The sequence below is a fragment of the Microcaecilia unicolor genome, chromosome 11 (assembly GCF_901765095.1).
Source record: "Microcaecilia unicolor chromosome 11, aMicUni1.1, whole genome shotgun sequence".
NCBI lineage: Eukaryota > Metazoa > Chordata > Amphibia > Gymnophiona > Siphonopidae > Microcaecilia > Microcaecilia unicolor.
In genome coordinates, this window is record NC_044041.1 from 35,917,523 (window position 1) to 35,934,762 (window position 17,240).

General features: G+C 45.3%; 1 protein-coding gene across 2 annotated transcripts in view; it reads right to left on the reverse strand.

Annotated features, from left to right (window-relative positions):
* The window catches only part of CAMKK2 (calcium/calmodulin dependent protein kinase kinase 2), a 119,242-nt gene extending 103,448 nt beyond the window's left edge, over positions 1–15,794 (reverse strand). Inside the window, exon 1 of one of the 2 annotated variants that reach the window (XM_030217756.1) lies at positions 15,669–15,794. The gene's annotated coding sequence lies outside the window, so the exon portion shown is untranslated. The remainder of the gene's footprint in view (positions 1–15,668) is intronic. The other variant, XM_030217757.1, reaches the window with a different exon arrangement.
* Positions 15,795–17,240: the final 1,446 nt, after the last annotated feature.

Below are 17,240 nucleotides of genomic sequence, written 5' to 3' on the forward strand. Positions count from 1 at the left end.
CCAGGCGTTTGTGACCTGGATTGGCCACAGTTGGAAACAGGATGTTGGGCTTCATGGACCTTTGGACTGTCCCAGTGTGGCAATACTTATGTAATTATCGGCACTAACTGGCATTAATTAGAATTTACACATGCATTCTTTTAGGCACATTCTATAAACAGGTGGGCGTAAATTCTAGTGCATGGATCTGAAAAGGGGGCGTGACCATGAGGGAGCATGGGCGGGTCTGGAGCATCCTAAAATTTATGCACGTTGTTATAGAATTAGGAGGATCTGCACTTTATTTACACCAGGTTTTCACTAGTGTAAATGGTCATGCCTAAATGTAGTCACAATTCCTGGGTCAAGTGCTATTCTATAAACCACATCTTAACTAAAAGCATAGTTTATAGAATAGTGCTAAGCACTATTTCTTTCAGCGATTTTAGGTGCCATTGATAAAATCTAGTCCTACATGCAGAAGACTGTTCGGACCAGTCTGAGTAGAGGCCTGACATGTTTGCTAAGTGGTTCATTTTCTTCTTTTAACAGGAAGTTTAATTCTACTTTTGGGTAATGGCTGTGTCCCCAGTGGGGTGGCTGGCTGGGCCTTACTACTACTACTACTAATCATTTCTATAGTGCTACTAGATTTACGCAGCGCCGTACACATTATATGCAGGTACCTTCTCTGTCCCTAGAGGGCTCCCAATCTAAGTCTTTGTACCTGGGGCAATGGAGGATTAAGTGACTGGCCCAAGGACACAAGGAATTGCAGTGGGAATCAAACCCAGGTTGCCAGGATCAAAGCCCTCTGCACTAACCGTTAGGCCACTCCTCCACTCCTTAAAATCCATTTCTTCCCCTCCTCCCCCCCAATTTAATTAGATTTGTATACTTGGTCTTTTTCATGCTATGATGGGTGTGACAGCACTAGTTCTTTGGGTCCTTCCTATCCACTCACAGAGGTTCAAGTCTTTTCTGGATTCTGCCACATAATTTTATGCATCAATATAAAAATCAATTTAGCTCACATTTCTCTTTTTTCAGTTGTAGCTCAAAGCGAGTTACATTCAGGTACTGTAGGTATTTTCCTGTCCTCAGAGGGATTAGAATGCAAGTCTGTACCTCAGATCAGTGGTTTTCAACTCAGTTCTCAGGGACCACCTGGTCAGTCAGGTTTTCATGATACCTACAATGAATATGCATGAGATAGATCTGTATGCACGGCCTTTTGACATGCAAATCTCTTATGCATATTCATTGTGGATATCCTGAAAACCCAACCGGACAGGACTGGGTTGAAAACCACTGCCTTAGACAATGGAGGGTTAATTGACTTGCCCAAGGTCACAACAAGCAGCACTAGGATTTGAACTGGGCTTCCCTGGTCCTCAGCCCACTGCTTAAGGTATTTCAAACTGCTGCTCCTGAACCCTTTATTACTTTCAGAAACATCCATGAATCCCCTGTGAAATCTGTCTACTTCTGCTCTCAGGGGGCAGTGTCTTCAAAGGGATTTGGCTTTGAACATACCAGGGGCGACCCTGACGGGAGGGCTGGTAGCACCCTATAGATTACTGAGGCATAAGCTTTGGAAAACAGGAGTCTGGTATCTCTTGTCCGCCAGAGTTCATCTTTGAATAAATCTGGATTACAGTCTCTGGATTACTGGTGCAGACTAAAAAAGCGCCAATCCTTGGAGAAGTTTTAATAACTGTGAACTGCAACAGATCACGGTGCCACATGAGGCTGGCAGTTCACCAACACACAGAGAGAAAGAAAATCCACAAAAATGATCAAATAAAGAAAAGAAACCAGAAGTACTGTAAATAAAAAGAGTTCCCGTTATACCAAGCACTGTCTTCTTTGCTCTGTGGGTTACCATATGGCTCCAGAAAAAGGAGGACGGATTGAGCCAGCCAGGTTTTACTTCCATTGCTTTCAATGGAAGTAATTGAGCCAGCCGGGTTTTACTTCCATTGCTTTCAATGGAAAGCAATGGAAGTAAAACCCGGCTGGCTCAATCCGTCCTCCTTTTTCTGGAGCCATATGGTAACCCACAGTCTGCACCTTCCTGCTTCTTCTTCCTCCAGTTCAATCAAAAACCAGAACCTACTACAGCTATGATACCATGAGCTTTCATTCATAAATGAGAAGCACCTGGCCTTCTGCAGTCACCCTCCCCAGTCATTAGTAAGGGACCCCAGACAACTGCTTCCTTCAGAACCTGGTATGCATCACCCCAATTTCCAAATGCAAGGGTCACTGCGTGTTATCTGCAAGCCACTTTGATTGGTGATCACTCAGATATTAATTTCCCCCCCCCCCCCCCCCCAAGGTCCTGCTTTTACAACAGAGCTGCCAAGTTACTCAGCCCCAGGAAAGAGACTAATTTATCTGCTTGGATTTATTTACCACCTTTTTGGAGGAATTCACTCAAGGAGGTGTACAGTAAGAATAAATCAAACATGAGCAATAGGCAATTACAGCAGTAAAAATATTCAAATAACAATACAAAGTATGGCACAGCCTATTACTTACAATGTCAACACAATAGGTAATAGAACATTTTAATTGACAGTGTAGGGTATAAGCAAAGATGGAACATATATAATATAGGTAAGAGGAGTTAGAGAATAAGGTGGCTAATTTAAAGAAAGATGCACACGAGAACCAGTCCTGGTTTCAAACATACATCCTCAAAGCACTGTGGAGCTTGGAGTTCTTTATTTCTCCCTATTGAAATCTGTGCTGCAAGTCCCATAATGCATCAGGACGAGTTTGTCAAAAATCCAGGACCAGACTCAAATCTCCCTCCTGGAACTGGGAAAACTTGAAAGCCCTGCTGTAAATTCTGCCTTACAAGCTCTCTAGCCCTCACCAGTCCAATCTGCAGAAGCCACTAAGGAATCAAAGTCTCTCAGGCCAGTGCAAGGTGCTATAAAACTTCAGACTGCCCAGAATACGGCAGCAAGACTCATTTTTGGCAAAAAACTTCACTGGCTCCCTATCAGAGAACGAATCAAATTCAAGGTCCACACATTAATCCACAGGATTATCCACGGTGATTCTCCGGGCTATATGCTCAACAATCTGATTAACCTTCCCATCAGAAATATGTCTGAAACTTCACAAACTTATCTCAACCTGCATTACCCCAATTGCAAAGGACTCAAGTACAAAAACCTACCATGGATCCAGCTTCCCCTTCTTAGGCAGCCAACTCGGGAATGCCCTCCCCAGACCTATCCAATCTATCAGAGAATATCTACCCTTCCGGAAATCACTAAAAACCCATCTGTTCAAGCAAGCCTACCCAAATGATCCAAACTAATCCTTTAAACTCTCTGAGCCCATATGCCAAGCCCCCTCCCTACCCATATTCAAATCCTTGCTCAAAGCCCACCTCTTCAATGTCGCTTTCGGCACCTAAACATTGTACCTCTATCCAGGAAATCTAGACTGCCTCAATCTTGATTGACTGCACTTTTTGTCCTTTAGATTGTAAGCTCTTTTGAGCAGGGACTGTCCTTCTTTGTTAATTGTACAGCGCTGCGCAACCCTGGTAGCGCTTCAGAAATGTTAAGTAGTAGTAAATAGTATCTACCCAACACATAGCCACTTACACTTTCTCTATCAATACTCTGCAATCCATATTATTATGTAAGCCGCATTGAACCTGCTTTGAGTGGGAAAGCGCGGGGTACAAATGTAATAATAAATAAATAAGCATCTTCTAGATCAGGGGCTCTCAAACCTATCCTGCGGGACCACCAGCCCAGGGGCGTATCTGGAATCCGGCGGTAGGGGGGGCCAGAGAGGGGGGGCACATTTTTGCCTCCCTCCCCCCCCCCCGCCGCCGCCTCTCTCCACCCCCTCCCCGCCGTCAACCCTCCCCCGCTGCTTACTTTTGCTGGCGGGGGGCCCCAACCCCCGCCAGCCAAGGTCCGACCCGCAATCTCCATATTTCGTCTTCCTCCGTGGCCATGTGCTTCCAGGAAGTAACGCTGCAGTGCTGATTCGTTGAATCCAGTTCGGCGTCTGACGTGAACTGGATTCAACGAATCAGCACTGCAGCGTTACTTCCTGGAAGCACATGGCCACGGAGGAAGACGAAATATGGAGATTGCGGGTCGGACCTTGGCTGGCGGGGGTTGGGGCCCCCCGCCAGCAAAAGTAAGCAGCGGGGGAGGGTTGACGGCGGGGAGGGGGGCCAGGGCGAAATCTGCGGGGGGCCAGGGCGAAATCTGCGGGGGCCCAGGCCCCTGTGGCCCCACGCAGATACGCCCCTGCACCAGCCAGTCAGTTATTCAGGATATCCCTAATGAATACGGAGGTGACAGGCATGCAAATCTGTCTCATGCAAATCAAGGATGTCCTGAAAACCCGAACGGTTAGCGGTCCCCCAGGATAGATTTGAGAACCACTGATCTAGATGACAAAACTGTAAGGTAACCAACGTGTTTAGGGTAACATGGAACAGCCTAAGATACACACAGAAGGTCTCTAGCTGTGAAAAGAAGGTCAGATCACTAGGGTCCGCAGCAACGCACAAGGAATGAAAACAGGCTAAGATTGGCTAGGCCTCACTGTCCTCACCTGACAGCACTTTCTCCTTCACTGCCTTCTCCTGTATGGGAATCCGTAAGCTAGCAGCTAGTATCAGCTCTTTTTCACGGAGCTATTCATGTCATTCCATTTTATTAGAGTTACTGTCAACACTTGAGCTGCCCAGTGGCACTGTTCTCCGTCAGTGCCAAGTCTTTTAGGTAAAGCCATCTGATTTGGAAAGGGGTTTCTGATCCTGTTATGGATTCCTCAGCTCAGGCAGTTTTAGAACGATGAGCCTGAAAGATCTGCTGGACAACCTTAGGACAGAAAGAGGCATATTTTCAAAGCACTTAGCCTTCCAAAGTTCCATAGGTTTCTATGGAACTTTGGAAGGCTAAGTGCTTTGAAAATATGCCTCACTGGTATCTGTCTGCTAAAGAATATCCAATCACTAGTATTTTTGTTCTCGCTTTCCAAAAATACTAGGACTAGGGGGCATGTGATGAAGCTACAATGTAGTAAATTTAAAACCAATCGGAGAAAATTTTTCTTCACTCAACGTGTAATTAAACTCTGGAATTCGTTGCCAGAGAATGTGGTAAAGGCGGTTAGCTTAGCAGAGTTTAAAAAAAGGTTTGGACGGCTTCCTTAAAGGATAAGTCCATAGACCATTATTAAATGGACTTGGGGAAAATCCACTATTTCTGGGATAAGCAGTATAAAATGTTTTGTATATTTTTGGGATCTTGCCGGGTATTTGTGACCTGGAGTGGCCACTGTTGGAAACAGGATGCTGGGCTCGATGGACCTTTGGTCTTTCCCAGTATGGCAATACTTATGTACTTATGTATTGCTGGTTCTCTCTCTCAGAAGAAAAGCTATTTCATGGCTTCCAGAAGTAGCTGTGTTTCTAATTTATTTCATTTCACTTTTGTCATACACCTGTACATTGAAACCAGTGGAAGGCTCTGTGCTCTTTCAGACAGAAGGGGAGGCAGATATCTGCACATACCCCCATTCTGACAGTGATATCACTGACATCTAATGAAGAAATTATGGTGAAATGAAGGAGGTGGATTTGCTGTATGAGTGCCAACGGCATGATGAAGGTTGATTGAGGAGCTGTGCATCAGTGTACAACAATCTTTACTCGGACAAGGCCCTGGAGAACATCTTCAGTGTTTTTTTTTATGAATCAGATGCATCCTCTCTTAAAAACAAAGTTTGTGCCTATATGAAAATCAGTTTAAAAACTGAGGCCCTATTTTTTGTAATTGGTTCCTTTCTTGTTCTGCCTGTTAGCAAATCCTAATCGCTCACTGTGTGAAGAAACCTATTCCCAGGGCTTTTATTTGAGGGGGTACTTGGGGGTACTGAGTACCGGCACCTTTTCCATTGGCTGCTAAAATTTGACCCATGGTCCCCAAGTTTTAATGAAAGAGCTCAGGCTCTACACACCAATTCTGCCTTGTCATAGATTCTGTGACTGGTTGTAGGGGCCCTTGCTATTGTGGGGTGGGTCCCTCAGTGATCATCCCACCCCTGAAGGGTGGCCTGGCATTTGAGTACCGGCACCTTTTTCGCTAGAAGAAATGCACTGCCTATTCCCATAGTTTCACGGATCTTATCAAAAGCAAAATGGGATGCTTTATACAGATGATGTGGATGCTGCCTGCCTATGGACCTTAATTCTCAGTCTCCTCTGTTCCTTCCAGTATTTTGTTACCAACAGGTGCTGCCAGGTGCCCCTCCTTCCCCACCTTCCAAAAAAGAGCTCCCTTAATGCCAACAACAACAAAAAAATCAATTAATGAGAAAGCCATGACACCATAAGACATATTCGACACCATAAGACATATTCAACAAGAGTGGAGGAGTGGCCTAATTAGGCCACTCCTCCACTCTTGTTGACTGGTTAGAGCAGTGGACTGAAATCCTGGGGAACTGGGTTCAGTTCTCACTGCAACTCCTTGTGTCCCTGTGCAAGTCACTTAGGGGGTCTTTTACTAAAGGTTAGCTCGAGTTATTTGCATCAGGTCCCATTTTATTCCTATGGGCCCTGCTGCAGATAAGCTAATCATTAGTAAAAGACCCCCTTAACCCTCTATTACCCAAGGTACAAAAAAATTAGATTGTGAGCCCACTAGGGACAGAGAAAGTACCGGCATACAATGTGTACAGCACTGCACATGTCTAGCAATGCTATAGAAATTATTAGTAGCAACTCTGAAACATCCTCTCTTGGCTCACCAAAATCAGACTGTAGAGGGCCTGGGCCCAAATTGCATACAAAGTCCAAAACAGAAATGTCCTGAAGCACAGTTTGTTCAGTTCAAACTCACAGACTGCAGAACAGCCATAATTCTCTTTCCTAAGCACAGCATAACTGTAATACTTCACCTCTTGTAATTACCTGCTTTGTTCTTACATATACTAGGTTCCTGGGAGTTTCAAAACAGCACAGTATGTGCAAGAACCAATTAGAAAGATCCAAAAGGAGATAAATTGTGACATTTGTATGGTCTTTCGCACTCGTGGACCAGCGACAGGATTCTGCATCACTCTGGCATTTCAAACAACACTTAAAACACCACCTTCAAATTACGTTATTCCCCAAGTACAGCATGTAATGTCTGAATGATTAAGCTTAAAACTGCTGGGCAGATGAAAGTCCATCACCTGTGGTCATGACAACTGTTTGTTATTCCTTATCAACAAAAGCACATCATTTTTAGATATTTAAGGACACATTCTGTTTCTGATTAAGGAGCAATTTCCTCCTCCTCCTCCTCCTGCTTCACACTTTCAGCTCTGTCACAAGCAATCTCAATGCCAGGAACTTTCATTTCCAACTACCTGAGATTATTTTTTTTATCCTATTATATCCCCTCTACCCCCAGTGCACTCAGTTTGATCATCACAGTGATAGGCTGGGGGTAAGGAATCAGGGCTCTTTCTGTAACCCTGAATGCAGCCATCAGAACTCCCTTTCCCCTCCCCTCCCTGGGACTGTGAAAACCGCTGCTAGAGGATCTCAGACTGAAACACCCATTTGGCAATTGAATCCAGGACCTTTCACATACAGCAGCACTGGGCCAACTCTGGCACACATTTTCTAAAACTTAGTCAACACTTATCCAACTAAAAAAAAAACCCAAGGAGTTACACAAATAAGTTTCTTATCTGTGCCATAGTGGATTTTCACCTACTATGGTATCCCTTTTATTTATATTTAATAGAGGGGGTATTACTATAACTCACAAAATATTACCCAGCTCTCAATATTCTTCAAACATGCTTTTATATTCATGAAAGGGACTGGTGCTAGCAAAATACTGACGTAAAATTTGAGAAATCCTCTATTTAAACAGCTAGAACGCCGCGGCCATCTTTGAAACATGAAAGAGAAAGCAGGGAATTGTTTCCAGACTCGTTTGAGGAGATATACCTTGATACAGCACTAGTTGCGAAACGTGAATTCATGTCGGTGCAAATCTCCGAGATGAGCGATCAGCTGTGTTAAAATCTTTTGAAATGAAAGAAGAAATGTAAAGTGATGCTCCAGTTTCGAAGCTAAGTGCTTGTTTTTGAATATCTGAAATTTGAACTTGATTTTTATAAAATATCAGAGAAAAAGTTGCTAAAATTAAAGTAAAATTAAAATGGATCAAATGAGGAATACCTACCCACCACAAAAGTGCCTGGCTCACGTTATTAGCCTGTGTGATGGTGATAGGAAAATCTGAAGGATCCTAAAAAATGCAAGTAATACCCTTTCATGAATATAAAAGCATGTTTGAAGTATATTGAGAGCTGGGTAATATAGTGGATTTTCAGTCATCTAGAAACACATGTGCCGATTTGTAATTAGCATATAAAAAGAGGCATCCCAGAAGAAGGAGGGGATTCTTTGAATTTATATAACTTTAATTTTCAAGTTATGCAATTCTACAACAAACCACATATCACTTGACTGATTAACCTCTTTGCCATTAATAAAGAAGCATTACCACTTCAAACTTTATGTCGAATATGGTCACTCCATAGCCGATGTTCTAAAGTATGATACAACCCAATTTCTTACTCAGGAACTTTCATGTATTACCATAATTTATTCTTCCTTATCATGTACTGCACATGATATATATGTTATGCTAAATGTATGTTACCATGTATATATGCAACTTAACGCATTACCACTTGTAATCTGTTATCCGGAAATGGCAACCGCCATTACGGCAAATGTAAGCCACATTGAGCCTGCAAATTGGTGGGAAAATGTGGGATACAAATGCTACAAATAAATAAATAAATATAAATATATGTTGCTGGATTTCTTAGCAGCCTTCGACAACATGCACCATATAAGTACATAAGCATCACCATACTGGGACAGACCAAAGGTCCATCAAGCCCAGCATCCTGTTTCCAACAGTGGTCAATTCAGGTCACAAATACCTGGCAAGATCCTCAAAAAGTACATATGTACATAAGCATCGCCATGCTGGGACAGACCAAAGGTCCATCGAGCCCAGCATCCTGTTTCCAACAGTGGTCAATTCAGGTCACAAATACCTGGCAAGATCCCCAAAAAGTACATAAGTACATACGTACATAAGCATCGCCATGCTGGGACAGACCAAGGGTCCATCGAGCCCAGCACCCCGTCACCGACAGCAGCCAAAAGAACAAGCAGTTTGTCCCACCCATCCTAGAAATACTGTATTATTCCCTCATCCATTCAATAACATTCTATGGCTTTTTCCTCCAGGAAGCCGTCCAACCCTTTTTTGAAGTCCGCTAAGTTAACCGCCTTAACCACCTTTTCCGGCAGTTTAACTACGCGTCGAGTGAAGAAACATTTCCTCCGATTCGTTTTAAATTTACTACACTGCAACTTCGTCGCATGCCCCCTTGTCCTAGTATTTTTGGAAAGCGTAAACAGACGCTCCACATCGACCCGTTCCATTCCACTCATTATCTTATAGACCTCTATCACATCTCCCCTCAGCCCCCTTTTCTCCAAGCTGAAGAGCCCCAGCCTCTTCAGCCTATCCTGATAGGGAAGCCGTCCCATCCCCTGTAAAATCATGCTTGCACAGTTGACAGAAACAGGTATTGGTGGCAACAGTAATTACATGGTACAAATCATTTCTGTTCAGCAACGGCACATCATCAGCTTGGGAACTGTACTGTATATCACAGCGATCCACACTGTGACTGTTTTTATTCCATATCTACCTCAAGCCTCTAGCTGAGCCTGTGCCTGGTCGATGGACAAAAAATTCTATACCTATGCTACTGAAAACAGATCTTTTCAAGAAGGCATACAATAAACATCCATGTTAAATACCAAATAACAACATTATACACGATCTATACAAAACCGAACTTTTAGCGAGTGACTCTTAACCTCTTTACTTTCAAAGATCAAGCACTACCACTTTAAACCTTATGTCGAATAGGGTCTCTCTATAGTCGATGATCTAATGTATGTTACAATCCAATGTATTACTCAGGAACCTTCATGCAATACCATAATGCATTCTTCTTTACCATGTATGTATGCACATGGTATATATATAAATATATATACCATGATCTGTTCCATTTATATTTTGTTCCATGTATGTTACCATGTATGGATGCACCTTAACGCAATACCATTTGTGATTCTGTTATCCGGAAATGGCAACCGCCATTACGGCAAATGTAAGCCACATTGAGCCTACAAACTGGTGGGAAAATGTGGGCTACAAATAAATAAATAAATATGTAGAATGACTCATACACATTGAACAAGATCCTCCCACAGCTTTGAGCAAAGGGAAAGGGATTTGATAAACTGCCTCGCTGTGATTACAATCAAAGCAGTTTCTATATTATATACAGCTATTTATTTATGTTCTACCTGAGGCAAGGTAGAGTTAAGTGACTTGCCCAGAGTCAAAAGGAGCTGCAGTGGGAATCAAACCCAGTTCCCTTGCACTAACCGTTAGGATACTCCTCCGACACATCTGAATGTCAGGAAAGAACAAACAAACAACAAACTTTGCCTGAACCCACTTCCTAAGACAAGTAAACAAGTACCTGATTTCAAAATACCTTTTGGGAAGTATGAACTCACTCTAAAATCACATCTCAGGAATCTTGGGATACTGCTCAACTCATCACTTTGATCCCATAAATTCAAACAACCTTTACAAACTGCTTCTATCACCTGCAGCAACAACAAAATCTCTCTCCATATACTGAAAAGATGAGTCTCACCACGCAGTCCAGGCCATGATAATGTCACAACTGTGATGTCACCCTAAAAAGAGTCTGCAACAGCTCCAAGAGGACTGTAAGTGGCATGCAAAAACCAGGGGCGTAGCCAGACACCCAATTTTGGGTGGGCCTGGGCACAAGATGGGTGGGCAGAACTCTGCCTTTTCCCACAAGTGATTTGGTCTCTCCCTCTCTCACCTATCCATGTGGTAACATGGAGGCATATTTTCAAAGCACTTTGGGAGGCTAAGTTCCATAGGTTTCTATGGAACTTTGGGAGGCTAAGTGCTTTGAAAATGAGCCTCATGGTCTCTCACCCTGCCCCCCCCCCCCCCAGCATACCTTTTAAATAGCAGATTTTCACTGGTAGCGAGCAGCAACTAATACATACTGCTCATGTTGGCCCCACACCCTTCCCTCTGATGCAACTTCCTGTTTCTACGTAGGCGAGAATACATCAGAGGAAAGGCTGTGGGGCAGGTGTGAACAGTATGTATCAGTCGCTGCCCACTGCAGGTGATGATCTGCTATTTACAAGGTATGCAGGAGAGACAGTTGTTGGGAGTTTTCAGCTGGTGGGGCTTGGGGATCCCTGCCAGCCACATCATAGGTGTGCTGCTACTGGGTGGGCCTGAGCCCAAAGTTGGTGGGCCTGGGCCCACCCTTGGCTACGCCACTGGCAAAAACTACACTGAGTACTGGTACTTTACAGGGCTGAATTTAAAGCTCTATCTTTGATTTTCAAGGTTCTGAGAAAAGGGTCAGAGTACCTAAAGAATAAGTTAGCCCTCTGCACACTTTTAAGCCTCTAAGGCCTTCTCAAAGAACATCACATTCACATCAAAATAAATTGTACAATGTGATATCTACCAGCGAGCCTTCTCAGGAGCAGCCCCATACCCTGGAACGTACTCTCAGAGAGGCTACATCAAACTCAAGACTAGAAAAGACACAGGGACAAAGTTTGTCCATGTCCCCGCAGGCTCTGTTCTTGTCCTGTCCCCATGAGCTCTGGCCCCATCCCTGCCCTATCTCCGCGGGTTCTATCTCCATCCCTGACCCATCTCCCCCAGGCTCTGTCCTCATCTGTACAAGCCTTGAACATTTATGACTTTATATTTAAATCTTTTTATTAAAGTATAAAAAGGAACAATATGCTGTTTATAAATCACAAATAGAAAACAATAATAACAGCAAGCAGCTATAATAACTCTTCCCACCACCACCCTCTGCCCTTCCAACCCCAACAATAGCTGACTTCTACTACCCCAAGGAATCCTAATCCACCCTGTTAAAATGTCCAGGGGGACAAAATACAACCTGTTCTGAATGCCCTAGCAGGGGAGAAATATGCCCTATGAAGAAATGTTACGTTTTAACCTGTGGATGAATAAGAAGTCATCAGCAATCTTAGGATTCAGTCTAGCTCTCCTGTCTTCCACAGTCCTTCCCTCAATAGAAAATGTCCTCTCAGAAGATGTGCTGGTAGCAGGAATTCACAGGATCCCCCATGCAAGTTTTGCCAGTTTTGGCCAGCACTTTTGCTTGTTTTTCCCAAAAAATCAAAACGCTGTCAGCATTAGAGAATGACACAGGGACAAAGTTTGTTCCCATCCCCACAGGCTCTGTCCCCGCCCCTGCCCCATCCCCGTGGGCTCTGTCCTTGTCCCGTCCCCACGAACTCTGTCTCCGTCCCCGTGGTTAACTGTATGTCCCCATCCCCATGTCATTCTCTACTCAAGACTACAGAAAGCAGATGAAAGCCTGGTTCTTCTCCCTCACCTTTAATACACGTGGAGGCAGGTTATCCACTCACTCCACATCTGGACTAGCTTGCCACATATCTTGTAACTGAGACCAGATCCACACATCTTATTCAATTAAACATATAATTTTGTCTCCAGTTTAGGCAGCCAGTTTAGGCGGTGGCCGTAGCTAGAAGGTTGTTAGGCTGTATAAAGAGAGGTGTGACCAGCAGAAGAAAGGGGGTGTTGATGCCCCTGTATAAGTCGTTGGTGAGGCCCCACCTGGAGTATTGTGTTCAGTTTTGGAGGCCGTATCTTGTTAAGGATGTAAAAAGAATTGAAGCGGTGCAAAGAAAAGCTACGAGAATGGTATGGGATTTGCGTTACAAGACGTATGAGGAGAGACTTGCTGAACTAAACATGTATACTCTGGAGGAAAGGAGAAACAGGGGTGATATGATACAGACGTTCAAATATTTGAAAGGTATTAATCCGCAAATGAACCTTTTCCGGAGATGGGAAGGTGGTAGAACGAGAGGACATGAAATGAGATTGAAGGGGGGCAGACTCAAGAAAAATGTCAGGAAGTATTTTTTCACAGAGAGAGTAGTGGATGCTTGGAATGCCCTCCCATGGGAGGTGGTGGACATGAAAACGGTAACGGAATTCAAACATGCGTGGGATAAGCATAAAGGAATCCTGTGCCGAAGGAATGGATCCTCAGGAGCTTAGTCAAGATCGGGAGGCGGGGCTGGTGGTTGGGAGGCGGGGATAGGGCTGGGCAGACTTATACGGTCTGTGCCAGAGCCGGTGGTGGGAAGCGGGACTGGTGGTTGGGAGGCGGGGATAGTGCTGGACAGACTTGTACGGTCTGTGCCAGAGCCGGTGGTTGGGAGGCAGGGCTGGTGGTGGGGAGGTGAGGATAGTGCTGGGCAGACTTATATGGTCTGTGCCTGTGCCAGAGCCGGTGGTTGGGAGGTGGGGCTGGTGGTTGGGAGGCGGGGATAGTGCGGGGCAGGCTTATACGGTCTGTGCCCTGAAGAGCACAGGTACAAATCAAAGTAGGGTATACACAAAAAGCAGCAAATATGAGTTATCTTGTTGGGCAGACTGGATGGACCGTGCAGGTCTTTTTCTGCCGTCATCTACTATATTACTATGTTATTTATCCCAATGACTTGTCCCATCTATATGTTTCAACTGCACTTGTCCCTGGGGGCAGCATTTCAAGATGTTTCACTGTATAGTACTAACATTATGAGTATCAAATTTATGCTGTTTGAATTTCTAATGCATGCCTTTTAAGGTGTGTCATCTGTACTGTGCTGACCACAGGTTGACCAAATTTCAGTTTCAGCTTTGACGCCAAAACTGGCCCAAAATCTGAGTTTAGCCATGCTTCAGTTTTGGCTAAAAATGCCAGTGCCCCTCCCCCCCAACCACTTTCTGCCTGCTCTGCTCGGGGGTTCTGCATTTCCATTTTTCAAGATGGCAGTACTAGAGGAGGGAGTGAATGGGCATTGCTCCTCCCTCTTTACTACCTGGGAGGAGAAGGGTCGGGTGCCGCTAGACACCAAGGAATTTTAGTTTTTGAAAGTTGGGGTCAGGGTGGGGTTCACCAGATTACCACTGATTGTTTTTTTTTTTTTTGAGTCAGAGGTGGGGAAGGGGGATCTTGTTGGGTGGAGGGGGTGCAGCTAGTCACCAAGGATGTTGGTTCTGCATACTTGTTGGATATGGGCGACAGTGTTGTAATAAGCAGTTTGAATGTTGTTTTGCTGATGTTTTGGTATTAAACCTCTGCTCTGACTCAATAAAGATATTCAAAAGAAAGAGATTGCTAAACAGCAGGGAACTTTTTTTTTTTAATTTTTGGGGGTGGGGAGGGAAGGTGATTGGCTCAGGGTGCTGGGTGCAGAAAGCTATTGGGGCAGGGGAGTCAGGTTGGGCTACGCTTCCTTCTTGAAGTACCACATTTCAAATTTCCCTGGTTCCTCCTATGCATTGCTGCAGAATACTTTAATGGCCTCATCTGCATTCATTTTAATGCAATATGCGGGCATGGGTGAATGCTTTCTTTTTTTTTTTTCTTTTTCCAAACAGGCAGTATAGAAATCCTAATAAATAAATGTATTTTGTGAGAGTTAACACTTATGTTCAATCCCTTTCTACACTACTAGGGACATACAACCTGGGTACAACTGGTGGTGGTAAGTGCCTTAATTGCACATCAATCTCCAGAAATGTCATTAATAGCTCATCGGAATAAAGGCCATATTTTGAGGCAATCAGACTTTCACTTATAGAGTGGCCTAAATGGCACTGTCCAGCACTAGCAGGTCCTCGGACCTGAGTTCAGGCTCTATAAACTGTTTTCAACTCACATTTCTCAGTGCTCGATAACTATAGGATTTGAAGAGCTCAAGTTTTACACACACGATGCACTGCAATCATTAGAAACAAAATAAATCACTAAAGAACGCGCTGCTTTCCGATGTGCATATGCAAATATTATAGCGGAGAGAAATTCAGACGGAAAATTGCAATGTGGGGGCTTCAAATGCTAAATTGCACCTCCCACGTCCTTTCAGCAGCGTACACTGAAACGTTAAAAACAACGCCTTTTGATGGAAGATACAACCCTATGCAGAGAATCCTTTATTATCTAAACTTTGCACGCTCCCCCTCCCCCAATTAAATGCTAATAATATATAAAATCTCAGCCGTGATTTCGGTGGATTCAGTGTCCCCGGTGAATATCTACAGAATACAGAAGCTTACACTGAAAAGTCTAGTCAAAGGTGAACATCTGGCGTTCAGCCCCTAGTACTGATTTTCACACTGATCATTTGCACAACACAAGCATTATGGGGAGAGTGGGCAAAGCCGGTTAAACCTGATCTAGAGCAGGGGGGATACGTCCCCGAAACCCAGAGCCAGGGCTGTTTCTGTGCTTTCTACAGGCTCGAAGAGTCCCCCTACCCACTCCTCCTCCGGTCTCAGGCCCTTCTTCCCAACCACCTGCATGCGATCGGACTGAGGCAGGGACATCCTACGTCCCTATCCGCTCTCCCTTCACCCCCGGCGTAACACGGGCACCATCGCAGCCTCCCCTCTTACCTTGCCTGCAGTGCCCCAGCAGCGGCCGTGGCCGAACTTTGCCGCTAAGCGGGCGATCGCAGTCCAGGAGCAGCGGTTCTGCGGCCCCGACGAGAATCGGCCGCTCATTGGCTGCCCCTTATTTCCCGGAGTCAGATTTCAGCCTCCTGCCGCTGCCCAGAATAGCCCAGATGTGCAGCCAGTGGAAGCGGCGCCGCGATTGGTCCCCGCCGCCTCTGGCTGCCAAACCCCTCCTCCGGGGGAGTAAAAGATGCTGAGCGGCCTCCCCTCCATCAGTGCGACAGGCACCGTTTAGCACAGGATGGGAATCTACGCTCAGCTCATGGAGCTCTCTGAGCCCGTTCGGATCAGGTTGCTGAATACACAGAAAGTGGGGAAAAAGATTCTCCATGGACAAGCAGTATAAATCAGCCACAAATATGGGTTGACGTCATCCCGACAGCAGCAGACCGGACCCTCTCTCCCAAAGCCCAGAAGAGACCAGAAACAGCCTCTGGGCATGTGCGACTGCGAATGCTCCCTCCCTAGCACGCCCCTCTACTCTGGCCTCCTTAGTTCATTTCATCAGTCTGACAAGGGGCAGCAAGTGATCTCTCTCTCTTTACCTTGGTTTTCATTTTGCTTTTTTTCCAAGAGCATAGCCAACAGCCCAGTTTTTTTTTTTTTGGGGGGGGGGCACCCTCCCTGCTTCCCCCCCCCCCCCCCCGTTAAAAATGTTGCCTTTGATAGCAGGGATGTCCAAGCCCCTCCAGCCAAAGAGCACCTCCACTGTGAAGAACTCAGCAATGTGCTTTCAAGCTGTCGACACCGGCATTCAAGCCCATGCTAAGTTCATGCACACAAACGGAGCATATGCTGACATCAGCAGCTGAAAAGCACATTGCTGACTTTCTCCCATGGGAGGGGAGGGAGGAAGGTTCAGGCCCCGGAGCTCTTCAGCTGGCGGAGCTTGGGCAACCCTACCAGCCATTCAGGAGAATGGAGTTTAGGAGGGGACATGAGCCCACATTGAGAGGGAGACACTATTTGGCTTGGGGCTCAGGACAGGGGAGGGGAGGGGATGATTGTTTTAGAGAGGGTGCCACTAAATACCAGGGATTGTTCAGGGCAGTGGTGTAGTCAGACCTGTCATTTTGGGAGAGCCCACCATTAAGATGGACTGGCCTTACAAAACTACCCCCCCCCCCCCCCGTCCTCTCTCACCCTCTATTCCACCCCTGCATCTGGCGTTTGTCTCTTGGCCGCAGCCCAACAATCCCCCTCCCCATCTACTTCAGCACCTTTGCAGGTGGCACCAGTGACACACATCTGCTGCTTGCGCCAGCCTCAGAGGCTTCCCTCTGCCATGTCCTGCCAGACAGGAAACAGGAAGTGCAATCACTGAGGGTAGGATGCAGCAGAGGGAAGCCTGTAGGGCTACCGGGCCAGCATAGGCCATGGGGGTGAAGGTGTTGAGGTGTATAAAAGGCTGAGTGGTGTAGAACAGATAGAAGTGACTTGATTTTTCACTCTTTCAAAATGTACAAACACCAGGGGACACGCAACGAAATTACATGGAAATACTTTTGAAAC